This window comes from Anomaloglossus baeobatrachus, chromosome 3, assembly GCF_048569485.1.
Source record: "Anomaloglossus baeobatrachus isolate aAnoBae1 chromosome 3, aAnoBae1.hap1, whole genome shotgun sequence".
NCBI lineage: Eukaryota > Metazoa > Chordata > Amphibia > Anura > Aromobatidae > Anomaloglossus > Anomaloglossus baeobatrachus.
Window position 1 is genome coordinate 175883357 of NC_134355.1, and position 15185 is coordinate 175898541.

Here is a 15185-nt window from a genome sequence, read left to right on the forward strand (position 1 = left end):
CCGTAAACCAGAAGTTTACATACACTATAAAAAAAACATATGCATGTTTTCTCTCACTGACATGAAATCAGAATAAACCTTTCTCGTTTTAGGTCAGTTAGGATTACTAACATTATTTATATTTGAAACAATCACTGATCTCGGGGAGACCAGCCAAAGAAAACACTGCCGGCAGCCAGCGAGGGCGCTCAATACAGTGAAATCCTAGGTACATTGCCTCCTGGGAAAAATGCAAATCAAAAACGTCCGTGGAGCCTCTGTTGGGAGTCTTGACACAGAAACCAGACAGATATCCCTCCGGGAAGGACCCAGCCAAGGAGTGGCTCTTTTTAGGAGACCACCATAACCACCATATGAAGTGGCCCTTTTAGACAATATCCAACTTTTTGACAAGTTTAAAGATATGACAAGGGAAATACCAAGGCCAGGTATCCATCCACAGACATGGATCCTGGAGGGATATCTGGCTGGTTTCTGTGTCGAGACTCTTAACAGAGGCTCCACGAATTATTTATATTTGCTAAATGCCAGGATAATGAGAGAAAATATGTTACTTTTATTACTTTCTGCAAAATCAAAAGTTTGCATACATTAAAGCCAGCTTTACACCTTACAATTAGGTGTGCAATCTCGTATGCGATGTGACACGCCCAGGTTGCATATGGGATCTTATGAGATTGCACGTAGGTCGTTCATTTGCTGTCACACGTGCGTTAAGGCCCAGTCACACACAACGACGTACCAGCGATCCCGAAAACGATGCGACCTGATAGGGATCGCAGGTAAGTCGCTGGGAGGTCGCAGGTGAGATGTCACACAGTCAGATCTTACCAGCGATGCAGGAACAATACAGGTGCAGTAGCGACCTGTATAACGATCTCAGCAGTCACTGTGACCCTGTCACACTGTGTCAAACACAGCGATGTGTCCTGCCCAGCAGGACATCGCCTTTGAAGAAAATGGTCTGGACCATTCTGCAACGACTAGAGATCTCATAACAGGGGCCTGATCGCAGGCAGGTGTCACACATATAACAAGATCGCTAACGGGATCGCTACTGCGTCACGGAATCCGTGACTCAGTTGCAATTTCGCTAGCGATCTCGTTATGTGTGACGGTACCTTTAGTAGTCTATGTTAAATTGTTCAATTTTGTGTGCGATCCTTTAGATCACGTGTTCTGTGACGTATGCATTGGGCACCCGTTTTTTTTTTTTTTTTATTTATTGACTAGCCAAGCGTGTGTAATGTGTAGGGATGCGTTTTTACTATGTCATCCTCCATTCAGCTCTGCTACATGGCCGCTAACAGCAGACACAGACAGCCATGTAGCAGAGCTGAATGGCAGATGACAGCAGACACAGAAAGAGATGCACGATCAGAATGAACTCGGGTTAACTTCACCCGACTTCATTGTCATGCTGCGGCTCTGTCTGTGTCGCATCCTGATTAGCGGTCACCCGTGAAGGACTCACCGGTGACCGCTAAACTCCTGAGTAACTGAATTGAGCAGCCCTCTCTCATATACTCACCGATCCCCAATCACCGGCACGGCGCTGCACGGCTTTCTCACTGCTCCGGCGGCTTTTACTATTTTGAAAAAGCCGGCCGCTCATTAAACAATCTCGTATTCCCTGCTTTCCCCACCTACCGGCGCCTATGATTAGTTGCAGTGAGACACGCCCCCACGCTGAGTGACAGGTGTCTCACTGCACCCAATCACAGCAGCCGGTGGGCGTGTCTATACTGTGCAGTGAAATAAATAATTAAATAATTAAAAAAACCGGCGTGCGGTCCCCCCCAATTTTAAAACCAGCCAGGTAAAGCCATACGGCTGAAGGCTGGTATTCTCAGGATGTGGAGCTCCACATTATGGGGAGCGCCCCAGCCTAACAATATCAGTCAGCAGCCGCCCAGAATTGCCACATACATTATATGCGACAGTTCTGGGACTGTACTCGGCTCTTTCCGATTTGCCCTGGTGCGTTGGCAAATCGGGGGAATAAGGAGTTTTTGGCAGCCCATAGCTGCCAATAAGTCCTAGATTAATCATGTCAGGCGTCTCCACGAGATACCCTCCATGATTAATCTGTAAGTGACAGTAAATAAACACACACACCCGAAAAAATCCTTTATTAGAAATAAAAAACACAAACATATACCCTGTTTCACCACTTTACTCAGCCCGAAAAAGCCCTCCGTGTCCGGCGTAATCCAGGATGCTCCAGCGTCGCTTCCAGCTCTGCTGCATGGAGGTGACTGGAGCTGCAGCACACACCGCCGCTCCTGTCAGCTCCACGCAGCAAAGGAAGACAGCCGCGCGATCAGCTGAGCTGTCACTGAGGTTATCCGCTGTCACTTGATCCAGCGGTGGCCGCTGTCACTGCAACCAATCATAGGCGCCGGAAGGCGGGGAAAGCAGGGAATACGAGATTGTTTAATGAGCGGCCGGCATTTTCAAAATAGTAAAAGCCGCCGGAGCAGTGAGAAAGCCGTGCAGCGCCGCGCCGGTGATCGGGGATCGGTGAGTATGAGAGGGGGGTAAGAGGGATAGCCTGACATGGACAGAGAGAGAGGGACAGAGATAGTGACCGACTGACAGAGATTAGTGAATGACAGACATTGTGAGGCGCTTCAGAACGCAGCTTTTCAGCTGCGCTCTGAATCAGACTTTTTTTAAGCTGCGGTGCAGAGCGCACACCTGCGCACATAGCCTCAGACATCACAATCGTTTGAGGGATGTCATACATTTCAATTGACTAGGTTCATACAACAAAACGTCCAATGTATGAGGAATAAACGACGTGTATGCGATCACCGTATTTTCGTTCAATCTTGATTGCACGTAGCTGTCACACGCAAATACGTCACGAACGATGCAGGATGTGCGTCACTTACAACTTGACCCCGACGACGGATTGAAAGATTTATTGAAGCGTGTAAAGCAGGCATTAGAGTACTATGCCTTTAAACAATATGGGAGAGCCCATATGATGATGTCAAGTCTTTGGAAGCTTCTGATAGGTTTATTGGCAACATCTGAGTTAACTGGAGACATCTGTGACTGTATTTTAATGTACATCTGAACCACACTGCTTCTTTGTGTAGCATCATTGGAAAGTCAAAAGAAATCAGCCAAGATTAGAGATGAGCGAACCGGTCGCGGTTCGGCTCGAGTTCGGTTCGCCGAATAGAGGACTCGTTCGAGTTCGGTTCGGCGAACCACTCGAACCGCATAGGAAACAATGGCAGGCAATCACAAACACATAAAAACACGTAGAAAACACCCTCAAAGGTGTCCAAAAAGTGACAAACAACTCACAACACAACACAAACACATGGGAAAGTGACAAGGACATATACTCATGCGAAAACAAAAGAGCTGGACAAGGAAAAAGAGACGGAGACACAGATATAGGCATGGCACGCCCTTCTAAAATCATGTAAAACACCGCAAGGTGACTCCAAGCGGAGTCTCCCTTTTTTCCAAAAATTGGGCCACACACACCCACCCCTTCAGTGGCAGCACTTGTGCCCCAGTTGTACACTTCACAGCTAGATTTGCATCAAGCACATTCAAAAATACGCCATACTTAACCGTCCCCAGGATGACACCGGGGTAGGTAGCTAAGTCTTTCCTGATCCCAGCGCTGTGCATCTTGGATCATTTTTAAAAACACAGCAAGGGTTACTCCAAGAAGAGTCTCCCTTTTTTCCAAAAATTGGGCCATACAGACACCCCATCAGTGGCAGCACTTGTGCCCTAGTTGTACACTTCACAGCTAGATTTGCATCAAGCACATTCCAAATCCACAAGCATTTACTCTCCCCAGGATGACACAGGGGTAGTAAATTCCTTGTGGATCCATGACTTGTTCATTTTGATGAACGTTAGTCTGTCCACATTGTCACTGGACAGACGCGTGCGCTTATCTGTCAGCACACACCCAGCAGCACTGAAGACACGTTCAGAGACAACGCTGGCAGCTGGACGCGACAAAATCTCCAAGGCGTAAGTGGAGAGCTCTGGCCATTTTTCAAGATTTGAAGCCCAAAATGAGCAAGGTTCCAAGTAATAGCATCGATGTTCATTTGGAGATACTCCTGTATCATCCTCTCCAGCCGTTGACTATGTGTCAGACTTGTTGTTTCTGGTGGCCTTGCAAAGGAGGGTCTAAAAAAATTATGAAAAGATTCAATAAAATTGCTGTTACCAGCACCAGATATGGTGCTACTGGTACGGGTAGACTGTTGAAGATGACGAGACCGTCAAATGTTTGTCAAGTTACAACTGGGAGATTCACTCCCTGCACCTGCACGGTTGTTTGGTGGAAAAGCCGAGCTAAGATCGAGTAACAGCTTCTGATGATACTCCTGCATACGTGTGTCCCTTTCTATGGCTGGAATTATGTCACAAAATTTGGACTTGTACCGGGGATCTAATAGTGTGGCAAGCCAGTAGTCATCATCACTTCTAATTTTGACAATACGAGGGTCATGTTGGAGGTAGTGCAGCAAGAAGGCACTCATGTGTCTTGCGCAGCCATGCGGACCAAGTCCACGCTGTGTTTGTGGCATAGAGGTGCTAACCGTTCTTTCTTCCTCTGACATCTCCCCCCAACCTCTTTCAACTGAAATTTGACCAAGGTCTCCCTCATCCGCTGAGTCTTCCATGTCCATGGACAGTTCGTCCTCCATTTCTTCATGTTCTCCTGCACCTTCCTCAACATTTCGCCTGCTACCATGCGCCCTTGTTGATCCCTGTCCCCCATGGTCCCATGCCTGCCGCGTTGGTGATGATGAACGTCTGGACCTTGGTGATGTTGTTGTGTCTTGCGCATATGAATCCTCCTGTAGTTCCTCCCCTTCCTGTTGTCCCACCCCCTGACTCCGAATAGTGTTTAGCGTGTGCTCCAGCATGTAAATGACTGGAATTGTCATGCTGATAATGGCATTGTCAGCGCTAAACATATTCGTCGCCATGTCGAAACTGTGCAGAAGGGTGCATAGGTCCTTGATCTGAGACCACTCCATCAGGGTGATCTTCCCCACCTCTGCATCTCGTTGGCCCAGGCTATACGTCATGACGTATTGCACCAGGGCTCAGCGGTGCTGCCACAGTTGCTGTAACATGTGGAGAGTCGAATTCCAGCGTGTCGCCACATCGCATTTCAGGCGATGAACCGGCAGGTCGAAAGACGTCTGGAGCGATGCAAGTCGCTCAGCAGCGGTGGTTGAACGGCGGAAGTGAGCAGACAGTTTTCGTGCCCTGTTCAGAAGGCCATCTAGGCCGGGATAGTGTGTTAAAAATTGCTGGACAACAAGGTTCAACACGTGAGCCATACAAGGAACGTGTGTCACCTTGCCCAGGCGAAGGGCTGCACCCATGTTTGCAGCATTGTCGCACACGGCCTTACCAGGCTGCAGGTTGAGTGGAGACAACCATTTATTAAACTCAGTCTCTAGAGCTGCCCACAACTCACCCGCTGTGTGACTCCTATTTCCAAGACATGTCAAGCTAAAGACCGCCTGATGCCGTTGCGCTCTGCTGCCAGCATAACAATGAGGGGTGCGTGATTCTTTCTGCGCAGTGAGAACGCTGGTGGCCTGACCAGGCAGGCTTGGGGTGGAGGTGGAGGACCCAGATGAGGTAGAGGAGGCAGAAGCAGTGGCGGAACTTGGACAGACAGAGGATTGACACACAAGTCGTGGGGACGGCAAGACTTGTGCAGCAGACCCATCACCAAAAATGGATGGCAAAGTTCTTCTCAGATATTATGGAGAATGCTCAAGTCCCTAGTAAATTAAAACATGCCAAAATAATTGCATTGTTAAAACCTGGGAAGCCTAAAGATAATCCATCAAGCTATAGACCCATTGCCTTGTTGAGTTGCTAATATAAGCTCTTAGAACGCTTAGTATATAACAAGATCAGTCTAAAGATTTTCGACTCAATACCTATAGAGTAAGCCGCCTTCAGACCTGCTCGAAACTGTAGTGACCAAGTCTTAGCTTTGACAACTCTCATTGAAGCTGAATTCCAGAAGAACAAGAAAGTTTCAGTGGCGTTTATCGATCTCTCTGCTGCATATGATACTGTGTGGAGGGAAGGACTTTTATATAAATTTTTGAAGGTGATTCCATGTAAGAAAATGATGTACCTCTTGAACAATATGATCGCAAATCGAACTTTTCATCTTATTATGGGCGATTCAACCAGTTGTAAGAAATCTTTAAACAATGGACTGGCCCAGGGATCAGTGCTGCCACCTCTCCTGTTTGCCCTGTACCTAGCTGATATTCCTAAAACAGGGTCACGGAAATTTGGATATGCCGATGACTGGGCACTTGCTATGGTAAGCAAAACAATGGAGGAAGCAGAAGATGTTCTTACAAAAGATCTTAGTGTAATGGGAAAGTACTTCCGACAATGGAGATTAAAACCTAACCCATCAAAAACGGAAGTTTGTTGCTTTCATTTACACAATGCAAGTGCCAAGACTGAACTTAAAGTACAATTTGAAGGCCAATCTGTTAAACACAATTTCAATCCTAAGTACTTAAGTGTAACCCTTGATAGAAGTCTAACTTTTAAATCCCATCTGGATAAATTGGCACAGAAACTGAAAGCACGTAATAATATTATTCAGAAACTTTGTGGATCCTCCTGGGGCTCGGCAACATCTGTTTTGAGAACATCTACTCTTGCCCTGGTGTACTCTGCTGCAGAATACTGTGCTCCAGCATGGTTAAATAGCTGTCATGTAAACTTAATTGACACTCAGCTGAACAACTCTTTGCGTATAATATCTGGTGCTATTAGACCTACACCTGTTCACTGGTTACCTGTGCTGAGTCATATCACACCCGCAAATCTAAGAAGACAAAAGCTCCTACTTAAAGAATACTCTAAAGTAGGGAATAATGAAAAACTTCCAATACACCAAAATATCAATTTGTCTCTCCAGTAAAGGAGACAAACTCTAGCACAGCGCCACCTATTGGAAGTAGCTATCCTAAAAGTCACAAGTGGATTTTTAACAATCCTTTGCAATATGACTCAGGATATATATAAGCCAGATCAGAATCCCAATTTGCAGACACGGTGTTTCGGGGTGCTTGCCCCTCGTCAGTGCAAAGTATGGGGGTGTCTGATCTGGCTCATGAGAAAGCTATGTGGGGACCACGGGGGAACACTATTCTCCTTAAGGAGACTTTGCAAGCCAGTCTGGCTGCCAAGTAAGGGGACTTATAGCATATAAGTTATATGCTATAAGTCCCCTTACTTGGCAGCCAGACTGGCTTGCAAAGTCTCCTTAAGGAGAATAGTGTTCCCCCGTGGTCCCCACATAGCTTTCTCATGAGCCAGATCAGACACCCCCATACTTTGCACTGACTAGGGGCAAGCACCCCGAAACACCGTGTCTGCAAATTGGGATTCTGATCTGGCTTATATATATCCTGAGTCATATTGCAAAGGATTGTTAAAAATCCACTTGTGACTTTTAGGATCGCTACTTCCAATAGGTGGCGCTGTGCTAGAGTTTGTCTCCTTTACTGGAGAGACAATTTGAATATTTCTTAGAAGGGCGTGGCAGCTATAAGTCCCCTTACTTGGCAGCCAGACTGGCTTGCAAAGTCTCCTTAAGGAGAATAGTGTTCCCCCGTGGTTACCAAAATATCAGAGCTGTTACAATACAACGATTGAAATCAAGACACCCACCCATCCGAACTGCAATCACTTTGCATGAACAAGACTTCAATTTAGAGGAGAAATGGCGAGAACTTTGGGTCAATGTAGTAGACGGTGATCCCCAAATGCTAGCTAATTTACAAAACCCTCCACCAGGCTTCAATCTACCAAGGAAAACATGGGTTACTCTAAATCGTATCAGAACAAACTTTGGCGTCTGTGCAGATTTTATGTATAAGTGGGGAAAATATGACTCTCCGACATGTGACTGTGGAGCAGATCGTCAAACTATCCAGCACATTGTTGAGGAGTGCCCCCTGAGATGCTACCATGGTGACAAGAAGGATTTCTATATTGTAAATGATAACGCTATTGCATATATAGAAAATCTTGATATTCAAATATGATTTTTATCCTTTTGATATCTTTCAATCACTGTCTATTGTCTGGTGTTTATTTTTATATGATGGTAAGATATACGTTCATACGATTAAATAAATTCACCATCTATCACCATAGTTACCCAGAGCCCAGTCAGCGACATGTAACGTCCCTGTCCATGCTTACTGGTCCAAGTATCGGTGGTGAAATGCACCCGTTCACACACAGAGTTTCTCAAGGAAGCGGTGATGTTGTGTGCGACATGCTGGTGTAGCACGGGCACACCTTTCTTAGAGAAGTGGTGGCGACTGGGCATCTGGTACTGGGGCACAGCGACAGACATAAGGTCTCTAAAATCCTGTGTGTCCACCAGGCGGAAAGGCAGCATTTCGGTAGCCAAGAGCTTACAGAGGGATAAAGTCAACCTCTTAGCTTTGTCATGGTTGCAAGAAATGGCCTTTTATTTGTCCACATCTGAGGGACAGAGATCTGGCTGCTGTGTGTAGACTGTGTTGAGTAGGGTGTCCCTGGAAAAATGCAGGTTTGTGAGGAAAGTGCAGGCGTAGACATGATGTTGCCTTCATCCAACGTTGGTGCTATCGATGTCTGAAAGAGCTGTACACACGCACTTGTTTCCCCTTCCAAACCAACTGACAACCTACCAAGCAAACTGCCTGTTGCGGTTACAGTGGTGGAAATTGTGCATGGAAAACCAGGTGTGACAGCTGTCCCCACAGTCCTAGAAGATGAAGAGCGCGCGGATGCACTGGAAGGGGCAGGCGGTGGATGGTTCGCTCCGCTAGGCCGCATTGCAGCACGGTGAGCTTCCCACTGGGACATATGATATTAATTCATCTGACGATTCATGGAAGAAGTTGTCAAACTGCTGAGGTTTTGCCCTGTACTAACAGAATCATGACAAGTTTTACAGATCACATACTTTGGGCGATCTTTTGCTATGTCAAAAAAGGACCAGGCTAGGCAAGGCTTAGAGGGCATGCGACCTGCTGATCCACCCCGACTAGTGCTCAGAGGCACAGTGGTGGCTGAGGATGCAGTTGTAGACGTGCTACCAGTACTCCGACTCTGTCCAGGAAGGCGCAAGGTAACTTCTTCGTCAGTTGCATCCTCCTCCACCGACTCTGTTGACCTCCTCGAAGGCCTGACTGTGGGTTGACAGTAGGTGGGATCTAGAACTTCCTCATCAATTGTTGTGTTTGCACTCCCCTCACCCTCAGACCGAGCCTCTTCTTGCCCTGACCGAATATTTAAGTTGTCATCCCAATCGGGTATCTGCGTCTCATCGTCATCAGTATGTTCCTCATTGTCTATTACCACAGGTGTTTCAGTTTGTGAATAAGGGTCAACATTATGCTCAGAAACTTGGTCATCACGGCCTGAATCTGAGTCACAAAGGTTCTGGACATCACTGCAGACCATTTCCTGGTCTGTGCTCACTGTAGCTTGGGAGCAGACCTCTGATTCCCAGGCTATAGTGTGACTGAACAGCTCTGCAGACTCAGCCATCTCAGTTCCACCATACCGTGCAGGGCGGATGGAGACTTCAGAGCTGGGAGAAAGCAAGTGTGATTGGGATGACAACTCAGAGGACTGGTGTTTTTTGGATGTAGTAGTTGAGGTGGAGGAGAGGGCACTTGTTGGACCACTTGAGATCCATTCAAGCATTTTCTTTTTTTGGCCATCATCTACCTTTGTTCCAGTTGTTCGTGTCCGTAAAAAAGGGAGCACATCTGATTGTCCACGGTAAGTAGTAGACATCTTACTTTTGCTGGAAGATGGTCTATCTTCAGCAGATGTTAATGGAGCTTTGCACCTTCCCCACGGACAAACCCTTTTTTTCCTTTTCCAACACGCCTCTTCCCCTTTCCACCAGCATCTGTCATTTTGCCACTCATTTTGATTGCGACAAGATTGTGCACTTAAAATGTGGTAGTAAAAATTGAGAGGTGGTGTAGATTGCAGCGGTGGTCTATCTTTATTAACAGCAGAATAAACAACAATAACTATCCCTGACAATGCAACTACGGCCCTTAAACTGGCAGCATAGTTTGCTAGTATAATGGCTTAGTAACAATGAGTTTGAGTGTGCAATGCAGAGGTGCTGCACATAGGTTTGCACCAGTGGGACACTAATGGAAGTCCAACAGCCACTTTTAGGATGCCACTAAGTTTACTCAGTGTTTGCTAGTATAATGGCTTAGTAACAATGAGTTTGAGTGGGCAATGCAGAGGTGCTGCACATAGGTTTGAACCAGTGGGACACTAATGGAAGTCCAACAGCCACTTTTAGGATGCCACTAAGTTTACTCAGTGTTTGCTAGTATAATGGCTTAGTAACAATGAGTTTGAGTGGGCAATGCAGAGGTGCTGCACATAGGTTTGCACCAGTGGGACACTAATGGAAGTCCAACAGCCAGTTTTAGGATGCCACTAAGTTTCCTCAGTGTTTGCTAGTATAATGGCTCAGTAACAATGAATTTGAGTGTTCAAAGCGCAGGAGGGTACAGTAGCAGGGTTGTGGGTCTGGGTAGAGGAAAGGAAGCCTCCCTTTCTATCCCTCCTAATGGGGAAATGCAGCGAGGAAATCCCTGACTTTAGCTACTCAGACGCTGTCATCTTGTGTAGCTGTTAAAATCTGTTTTCACGGACCTGACTGTCACCTATGGCTCTGACCCTGCCGGTATTAGTCCTTACAAGGACTAATAGAAACTTCTATCCCTATTCTGTATAGCGCTGTGTATAGAGCGGACACAGCAGTACCGGAGACAGGAGCTACGCCAGCGGTGACTGACACCAAGATGCAGAAGGCAGATAATGGCGTGCTGGAGGAAAATGTCCGTTTTTATAATGCATGGACATGTGACATGGACATCCTATCACACATGCGGTTGCTTCTCTGGCTAAAAGTCCACTTAGCTGTTTGTGTGTCTGGGATTGGCTGACATGCTGGCCCGCCCCACTACACGCGCGCGCTTAGGGAAGGAAGACAAGGGAAAAAAAAAAATGGCGATCGCCATTATCCAAACAGCAGTGATCTGAATGTGCTGTTCCCGCACACTATACGCTGAAATTTCATAATAGTGTGAGTCACAGAGTGACTTACACTATTACAGCGGAAAGCCAGCTAGTAATTAGCTTGTCTTTTTGCTGCTAGAACCATTCTCAAACGTATCTAGAACTATCGAGCTTTAGCAAAAAGGTCGAGTTCTAGTTCGATCTAGAACAGCCCCCAAAATCACTCGAGCCGCGAACTGGAAAACCTTGAACCGCGAACCGCGCTCAACTCTAGCCAAGATCTCAAGAAGAGATTGTGGACTTGCACAAGAATGCTTCATCTTCGGATGCAATTTCCAAATAATAACCAGCAAAGGTAGAAATAGATATTAAAACTTAAATTTTACTTCTAAAGTTAAAAGAGGGGTACCCTAATGATAAGCATACATAAAACATAGGCTCAATAAGTGGACAAATGCCCTGTGGACTGTGATTAATGAGGTATACAAGGTAGTGGTTAGTCTTATCATAGACCACTGTCACAGATCCACATAAATAACCTGCAAAATAATATTTAACAGGACGGAAAGGCTGACTGCACATTTGCAGTCTCCCAAAAAGTTACTCCTTCCTGACGCGTTTTATCATGGGGTGATTCATCAGGGGATCCGGAGGTATAGAACAAATAGATACCATGCCCACATGGAAAAAAGAAATGTCTGCCAGGGGTTTAAGTAAGGTATGGGGAGGAGGGACCCAATGTGTAACAACATAATTTGCATCATCATTGGTGGCAGGGAAAAACTGGAGGGAAATATGCCTGAAGAGAGTTTTACTTACATCTCCAAAAGAATTTAAAATCCCGTGCCAATGAATCTCCGGGATCTGTATGTTAATTCCGAGGGCGCTGCTATGATAACTTCCGCCCTCACTTGGGGCTGCAGCAAAAAGGCTGCCCCCGGAAACAAACAGCGCTGTAACAAGGTGCTGCATACTAAATGCATAGTGCGTTACCCCCCCCATGTTTTCACTTCCGCCCTCAATAACCTGCTGAGGGCGCTGTCATTATCACTTCTGCCCATAGTGGTGCTGAAGTGAAAATGACCCCTGGAATATAACACACTGATAAAAAGAGGCCGCGCTACACAATATATCCCTGCAAAAACTAGCAATGTTCCACCAATAGACCCGGCATGACCTAAAAGCAATATAAGGAAGCCAAAATTCCCTAAAAACTCCTGAATAAAAGGGTTTTGGACCACTAATGAACACATGAACACAAATGCCCAATTAATGCCACATTGGTATAATATAAAACCCGAAATTTGTACCTGGAATAGAACATGTAAATGATGCCCCTTAACCATTATAACCCCTCCCCTTCATTGTGTAGTAATGTCTCTCATCCTGTACTAATGTCTCCCATCCTGGGCCACTTCCTGGTGAATATGTACCCCGTTGTGGTAAATATGTCCCCCATCCTGGTATACAGTTAGGTCCAGAAATATTTGGACAGTGACACAAGTTTTGTTATTTTAGCTGTTTACAAAAACATGTTCAGAAATACAATTATATATATAATATGGGCTGAAAGTGCACACTCCCAGCTGGAATATGAGAGTTTTCACATCCAAATCGGAGAAAGAGTTTAGGAATCATAGCTCTGTAATGCATAGCCTCCTCTTTTTCAAGGGACCAAAAGTAATTGGACAAGGGACTCTAAGGGCTGCAATTAACTCTGAAGGCGTCTCCCTCATTAACCTGTAATCAATGAAGTAGTTAAAAGGTCTGGGGTTGATTACAGGTGTGTGTTTTTGCATTTGAAAGCTGTTGCTGTGACCAGACAACATGCGGTCTAAGGAACTCTCAATTGAGGTGAAGCAGAACATCCTGAGGCTGAAAAAAAAGAAAAAATCCATCAGAGAGATAGCAGACATGCTTGGAGTAGCAAAATCAACAGTCGGGTACATTCTGAGAAAAAAGGAATTGACTGGTGAGCTTGGGAACTCAAAAAGGCCTGGGCGTCCACGGATGACAACAGTGGTGGATGATCGCCGCATACTTTCTTTGGTGAAGAAGAACCCATTCACAACATCAACTGAAGTCCAGAACACTCTCAGTGAAGTAGGTGTATCTGTCTCTAAGTCAACAGTAAAGAGAAGACTCCATGAAAGTAAATACAAAGGGTTCACATCTAGATGCAAACCATTCATCAATTCCAAAAATAGACAGGCCAGAGTTAAATTTGCTGAAAAACACCTCATGAAGCCAGCTCAGTTCTGGAAAAGTATTCTATGGACAGATGAGACCAAGATAAACCTGTACCAGAATGATGGGAAGAAAAAAGTTTGGAGAAGAAAGGGAACGGCACATGATCCAAGGCACACCACATCCTTTGTAAAACATGGTGGAGGCAACGTGATGGCATGGGCATGCATGGCTTTCAATGGCACTGGGTCACTTGTGTTTATTGATGACATAACAGCAGACAAGAGTAGCCGGATGAATTCTGAAGTGTACCGGGATATACTTTCAGCCCAGATTCAGCCAAATGCCGCAAAGTTGATCGGACGGCGCTTCATAGTACAGATGGACAATGAACCCAAGCATACAGCCAAAGCTACCCAGGAGTTCATGAGTGCAAAAAAGTGGAACATTCTGCAATGGCCAAGTCAATCACCAGATCTTAACCCAATTGAGCATGCATTTCACTTGCTCAAATCCAGACTTAAGACGGAAAGACCCACAAACAAGCAAGACCTGAAGACTGTGGCTGTAGAGGCCTGGCAAAGCATTAAGAAGGAGGAAACCCAGCGTTTGGTGATGTCCATTGGTTCCAGACTTAAGGCAGTGATTGCCTCCAAAGGATTCGCAACAAAATATTGAAAATTAAAATATTTTGTTTGGGTTTGGTTTATTTGTCCAATTACTTTTGACCTCCAAAAATGTGGAGTGTTTGTAAAGAAATGTGTACAATTCCTACAATTTCTATCAGATATTTTTGTTCAAACCTTCAAATTAAACGTTACAATCTGCACTTGAATTCTGTTGTAGAGGTTTCATTTCAAATCCAATGTGGTGGCATGCAGAGCCCAACTCGCGAAAATTGTGTCACTGTCCAAATATTTCTGGACCTAACTGTATGTCCACATCATGGACCTATCCTGGTATATGTCCACATCATGGCCACAACCTGGTGTATGATCCCATCATGGCTATATCCTGGTATATATGGTCCCATCCTGTTATATATAAATTCACTATCATGGCCCCATCCTGGTATATATATATATCCCCATCATGACACCATCATGGTATATGTCACCATGATGGCCCCATCCTGGTGTATGACCCCCATCATGCCTATATCCTGGTATATATGACCCCACCCTAGTTTATGTCCCCATCAAGGCCCCATCCTGGTGTATAACCCCAATCATGGTATATATGGCCCCATCATGGCCCATCCTGATATATATAGTCTCATCCTGCTATATATGGCCCATGATGGCCCAATCCTGGTATATATTCCCCCATCATGGCCCCATCCTGGTATATATTCCCCCATCATGGCCCTATCCTGGTATATATGGCTCATCATGGCCCCATCCTGGTATATATTCCCCTATCATGGCCCCATCCTGTTATATATGTTTATTCCCATCATGTCCCCATCCTGATTTTAAAGACCCCATCATGTCACCATTCTGGTATATAGCCCCATTCTAGTATATGTCCCAATCAGGTGCCCATCCTGGTATGTAGCCCCTCATCCTGGTATATAGCCCCCCCATCCTGGTATATAGCACCCCCATCTTGATATATAGCCTCCCATCCTTGAATATAGCCCCCTTATCCTGGTAAATAGCCTCCTCACTCTGGGAACTTTCCCTCTCATTTTGGTATATAGCCATCAATACTGGTATATAGCTCCCCATACCCTGCGCGACCCCAACATCCTCCTGCAACGTTGGCATGCCGGCAGTTGACCAGCATGATAGAGGTGCAGCGCATAACGTCAGTGTCATGCGTGCCCACTTACACTGCTATCAGCTGTCAGCATATTCTCTGCTCTCTATGCCCAGGATTGTGTTTGT